Raw genomic sequence first — 6,636 nt, forward strand, 5'->3', positions numbered from 1 at the left:
TTCCCGCTCTAGCGCTGTTATTATGTAACTTTATTAAGTTTTAATATTTTTTCATGCGAGAAAGTAACTGTTTAGATCCCAAATATACGGCCAGTTTATCCAAACGACGGCTGTTTAAAAGTTTGCTCCGATGTTTTTCGGAGAAGTGAAGCTCCGCAGCGACCGGGACATCACAGAGACAGCAGCCGGTCTGCAGAGCTGCTTGGCCGGCCAGCACTACGACGTCATTCCGGAGGAGAAAACGGTCGCTAATTAACTTACCCGCAGGTTTTTAGAGGTTTACCACCGGCTGGTTAAAGTATTTTTAGGAGATAAATGTTGGTCTCATTGATGAAATCTCAATTGTGGCAGTCGCATTAGTTTGTTTGAATGTAAAGTGAAGCTTCTTGTGTGTAAGCAGCGCTGCCTCGGGGCTCTGGAGCCTAACGTTATGTGCAGAAATCACCACATTTACAAAAAATAAATAAATATTTTACAATGAACCGATCAGTCTGCATTAAGTTTTATTTTATTAAACTATAGTTACGCTACACGGCTACACTACCGTCTTTGGTTACGCTCTGGTTATGGTTAGGACGTCAGGGGAGCATTGCATTGTGGGATACAGTACGCGATGTAGACTGGTCAGATGCATACTGGAGATATTTCCCGAATCAGTACGACATCCGGGAACTTTTCGCATACTGCAGATTTTGCTTTTGTATTCGAATACAGCCTCCCACTAAAATCCAAGATGGCGCAGTTCAAGTACAAGTACGTCAAAACTGTACTGCAATAAATGTACTCAGTTACTTTGAAAAATCTGATGCTGAACATTAGGGGTGTAACGGTATATGTATTCGTCCCGTGCCGTCACGGTACGGGGGTCACGGTTCGGTGCACACAGTCACACGACGAATACGTCTGAATGAATATTAAAAAAAAAAAAAAAAGTCGAGTCCTCACTCCAATCTAGGTGGCGGTAATGAGCCTCGAAGCTGCCACAACCGTCATAACAGACAAAGAAGAGAAGTGATGAGAGAGTGAAGTTAGAGGAGGAGTGGGAGGCGTGGCTTGACCGCTATGGAGTAGGCTGTGTTCGACGCGAGCTCCCGTTAAACCTCTATTTTAAGCGAAAAAAGTAAAGTGCAATTCGTTTCATGCTACAGTAAACTACTCCTAAACTCAGTTGGATGGTGTAACAAATCCACGGCGACGTCCAGATGGAAACGAGGCTGAATAAATACAAGTATACTGGACCCTCCAACACAAGGCCCAACACCTCCTGGAACCAGAGTACTGCCAAAATCCCGGCTAAAGTGACTCCGCCCTCGCCTGCGCCCTCACCTGCATCCCCACCTGCCTCCGGAAAGATGAACGTTGAAAGTTTGAAGTCAGAAATCCTTCTTTCTTTGAAAGCGGATATTTCAACGGTGTTAAAGTCAGAATTGAAGAATGCCCTCGCTGATGATTTTGAAAACCTCAGGAGCGAGCTGAAGGCGGTGAAAACGGAGATAATGAACAACACCGCGGCGCTGAAGCACGAGATCGACCAGGCTAAAGTTAGCATCAAAGACGTGGAGGGGGGGCTATGTGCATGGTCGGATGAAGTGGTTAATTTGCAAGAAACTGTGAACGAGATGAAGACAGAAATCGCAGGGCTGAAAGCGAAGTGTGAGGATATGGAGGGACGGTCGAGGAGATGCAACATAAGAATCATCGGCGTACCCGAGACACCCGACTCAAGCACAACAACCTCTGTATCAAAGCTGCTAACTGAGGTGCTACAGTTGGATAAAGAGCCACTGATCGATCGATCGCACCGGAGCCTTGGGCAGAAGAAGACGGGCGGAAAGCCATTGTTGCTAAGCTATATTACTACCAAGAGTGTGTCCAGATACTGCGGCGCGCCCGCAGCCAGGGCCCACTCAGCTTCAATGGGGAACCGATTACCATCTTCCCGGACTACACGGCAACTGTGGCTAAAGCTCGAGCTGCATTTACAGAGGTGAGGAAGCTACTTTGCGACCAAGAGGGAGTCCGGTACGGGATTCTGTTTCCAGCGCGACTCCGAATCACGTTCAGAGGAGACGACAGGGAGTTTACTGACCCGGACAAAGCTATGGCTTACGTCAAGAAAAGCATCCTTCCACCTGCGGAGGCTGGTGAATGACCGTGAGACTGAACTTCTCGGCTGATTACACATGTCTCTGTTGACATACGGACATGTTGAACACGTGTACCGCAGTGCCAGAAATTATCAGGTACAAATATAGTTATAACACAATGTTTACATTTTCTACATATTGTTCGACAGCTTGAACTGTGGGCTCATGGGCCGACATATTATTTCATGCTCGGCTTAGTGTTACTAATAAGGTTCTGGTTGACTTCCGGTATGGCGGCGCGCTAGGTGGACGGCTGTCTCGCCCCTCCGTAAAATCTTGACAAATTTCCTATATTAAACTAAACTATTTGACTCCGAGAGCAAGCGGAGGAGTTGCTTAAGGAACCGCCTTGATGGCAGCTTCGCAGGGCAGGGGAAGAGGTCGCGGCAAAGCTTCACAACCTAAAATAGAATTTACTCCAGCTAAACAGTGTAGCAGTCCGGCTACACAGAGTAGCATTCCGGCTAAACAGAGTGGCACCGCTACTACCAATGTTAGCCCAATGGCGGAGAAGAATGCTAACGCATACAGTGATGAAGGAGCAACCACCCAGCCTATCCTTGAAGCTATCAGAAACTTAAAAACTGACTTTTGCGGCAGGTTTGATGGTGTCCTGACAGCAATTGAAGGAGTGAGAAAAGAAGTTGGTGAGTGCTTGGAACGTGTTAAGAATACAGAGACCCGCATCTCCGAGACGGAGGATGTTGTTAGCAGCCTTGTGGCCAGGGTCCGCAGCCTCGAAAATAAAAACAAAGATATGGAGGATAAACTCGTTGACTTGGAAGCTAGATCTAGAAGATCTAATCTAAGGCTGGTTAACCTCCCAGAGGGTTCGGAGGGCAACGATGCCTGCTCTTTCCTCGAGACGTGGATCCCCGAGGCCCTGGGCTTAGCTTCACCTAACACAAAACTAACCCTGGAGAGAGCTCACCGTGTGGGTCCGAGGAGCGACCCGTCCGCGCCCCCAAGAACACTAATTATGAAGTTCATGAACGACAGAGACAAGATGAGAGTTCTGAATGCGGTCCGAAGCAAGAAACAGATATTCTACAAAGACAGAGCAGTTCGGTTTTACCCCGACCTAGCAGCTGGGATTCACAAGAAGCACAAGGCATTTGACGCCGTGAGGCAGAAGCTCCGTGACATGGGAATCAGACATGGAATACGGTTCCCTGCAAAGTTGCTGCTAACCCACAACGGCAACACACGGTCCTTTGATAAACCATCAGACGTGGAGGACTTTATCAGACGCATCCAAGAGGAGGGAAGACGTGATGAGTAGCTGCAATGTGATAACTTTTACTGCTCAGCATAACACAACAACTTAGCTGTCGTTGTCAGTAGGTGCTAATGTAAGCAGTGCTTGTGAAAACGTATTTTTCCCTCTTTTCTTTTCTTGGTTTATTTCTGTTGCATTCATAATTCACTTATTTTTGCCTGATACTTATACCTTGGTAGCAATTAGGCAAGCTGAATTGCCATGGGAGTCAATGCTACTATTAGCATAACAATTAGCCTCCGTTGGCAATCGGAGCTAATGTAAACAGCTCTTGTGAAATCGTTAATTTTGCCGATAGTTGGCAATGCGTTTGATGCCCGACACAGGAATAGTTAACGGGTCTCTCAGTTACACTTTTAAAAGTTTGTTAGAGCTAGTGGCTAGTGTGCCGTAGTTTGGAAGAGTTTGATCTGGAATTTCTCTGGCCGAGATCTAGACTCGATCTCCCAGGAGGCAACTGGGATGAGTCCATGCCAGAATTGCTTATATGTTTACTTTTGTACTTCCGGTTGAATCTCTGGCACAGCAAGACATTTTATTTATTTATTTGCTGAATAATCTAAGGATATTTATAATTTAATTTAATAATTAATTTGTGTAAGCTATTTAATTTTTTACGGTTCTCTACTTACTTATTTTTTATTTTTATTTTTTTCTCAGTGTATGTGTTTGGTTGTACACATGTGGAAGCAGGTTCATTTGTACCATATTTACCACTAACTGGGCAATTATTTTCTGAAAAACCTAACCTGCATATTTACAACTTATTATTGGGTTCTAATTTATTTTCTTAATTACTTTTTACTTGCCACTTTATTCACATTCTTGTCACCTGTAACGGTGCTGCCGAGATTACCTTTATTTTCTCTGTTTCATCTTACAACAGTAATGGATAATGGAGTTTAGTTTTATATAATCTTTTCCCTTTCATAATGGAGGGGGAGACCACTTTCGAGTTGGAGTGGATAGCGACACTTGACCATTCCTCAGCGAGAGTGGAATGGTCTCCAAGTCTACTGGGGTGTACAAGTGGGGAAGGGTTTGAATCCCGGGTTTTGGGACACCGGGTTTTTGTTTGTTGTTCAAGGAGTTCTTTTACACGGTTGTTTTGGCGGCTTATAGACATTCCTTTTTACTTTATCATGTGTAGTCCACTTCAAGTTAGATACTATGTCCAGTGGGGTAGTAGTTAAATTCACTTCTTGGAACTGCAGAGGGTTGCAAAAACTCAAAAAAGTTAAGCAAGTAATGGGAAGATTAAAAGACATACAGTCTAATATTATTTTTCTGCAGGAAACGCATTTGGCAGCGAATGAGGATTCTAGGATAAGGAGGAGGTGGCGGGGGACAGTTTTCTCAGCTCCCTTCAACTCCCAGGCAAGGGGGGTCATGACTTTGGTTCATAGGTCCATTCCACTGAATGTCACTAAGGTATTGTCTGACAAATTTGGCAGATTTCTGATAATTCAAGGAACGCTCTACAATGAGTGCCTCAATTTGGTTAATATTTACGCACCAAATCAAGATGATCCAAATTTTTTCAACAACTTATTTCTAACTTTAGCATCACTCAATGGGTATTATATCATTGCTGTGGATTTTAATTGTACACTCGACCCTAATAAAGACAGATCAACACATTTAGATTCTTCCCATAGTAAAAGCAGAGCAATTATTCATCAATTCATTAAGGATCTAAACCTGAGGGACATCTGGAGAGATAGAAACCCTAGTGTGGTAATGTACTCTTGCTTCTCCAAGACTCATCATACGTATTCACGAATTGACTACTTTTTAGTTTCTGCCAGCTTATTAGGTAAAATTCAAGACTGTAATTATGATAGCATTTTAATTTCAGACCACGCCTCAAATAACCTGGTTTATGTGGAGTCAGGACACCTACGTGATCCCCCCAAATGGTCATTTCAACAGAAATGGCTCCAAGACCCAGATTTAATAACCTTTTTGGGAAAACAAATAGATGAATATTTCTTGTTTAATACATATGAGACATCAGCATGCACTAGATGGGAGGCTTTCAAAGCCTTTCTCAGAGGCCAGATAATAAATTTTACTAGCTCTAAATTTAAAAAAGCTAAGCAAAAAATTGTGTTACTAGAGGCAAAAATTAAAATTATGGAGGATATTTACTTTAAAAACCCCTGTCCTAAGATCCATCAGGATCTTTTATTACTGAGAGCTCAGTTCAATGAAATTTCAGCTTCTAAGGCCGCTGCTAATCTTTTAAAACTTAAACAAAGTATCTTTGATCAAGGTGAAAAAGCAGGCAAGATTCTGGCTTGGCGCTTAAAACAACTTCAAGTTGAAAGATCGATCACCAATCTTAAAAATGAGAAGGGGGAATGCATCACAGACCCGGTTACCATAAATAATAAATTTCGTGATTTTTATGAAAGACTCTACAGCTCTGAAGTAGATGGCGGGCTAGCTGACCAGAGCTCATCGCCATTCTTAGACAGTCTCAACTTCCCAAAATTAGAGGAAGGTGAAGGGGCAGCAGTGGGGGGAAGTTTGTCAGTGGAAGAAATCTCGGCAGCAATAAAATGCATGAAGTCTGGAAAAGCAGCAGGCCCGGATGGCTTGCCCATAGACATCTACAAAAAATTTGAATCAAAAATTAGAACTCCCCTTTTGGAAATGTTTTTAGAATCCTTTCAGAATGGAATACTCCCTCCCTCCCTTAGAGGTGCTCTGATTACTCTTCTTCCGAAACCAGGTAAATCCAACGATAAGTGTGAAAATATGAGACTGATCAGCCTCCTGAATTCAGATTTAAAAATTCTTTGTAAAATTCTGGCCAAAAGACTAGAACCTATACTACCAGGTTTAATAATGGCAGATCAAAATGGATTTATGACCGGACGTCACGGCTTTCATAATGTGAGAAGGGTCTTGAACATTTTACACAACCTGAGAGGGGCATCAGACACGGCTTTCTTAGCATTAGATGCTGAGAAAGCCTTCGATAGGGTGGAGTGGTCTTATTTATTTGAGGTTCTTAGACGTTTTGGCCTGGGGGAGGGTTTTTGTAATTGGGTTAAACTTTTGTACAATGATCCCTATGCAGAAATTATTACAAACAACAACATTTCGAAACCGATTAAAATTAAAAGAGGCTGTAGACAAGGTTGCCCACTGTCCCCTTTACTTTTCATAATTGCAATAGAACCGTTCGCCATTGCTGTGAGA

This window comes from Trachurus japonicus, chromosome 4 (genome assembly GCF_045865225.1).
Source record: "Trachurus japonicus isolate A0001 chromosome 4, Traja_1.0".
Taxonomy (NCBI): domain Eukaryota; kingdom Metazoa; phylum Chordata; class Actinopteri; order Carangiformes; family Carangidae; genus Trachurus; species Trachurus japonicus.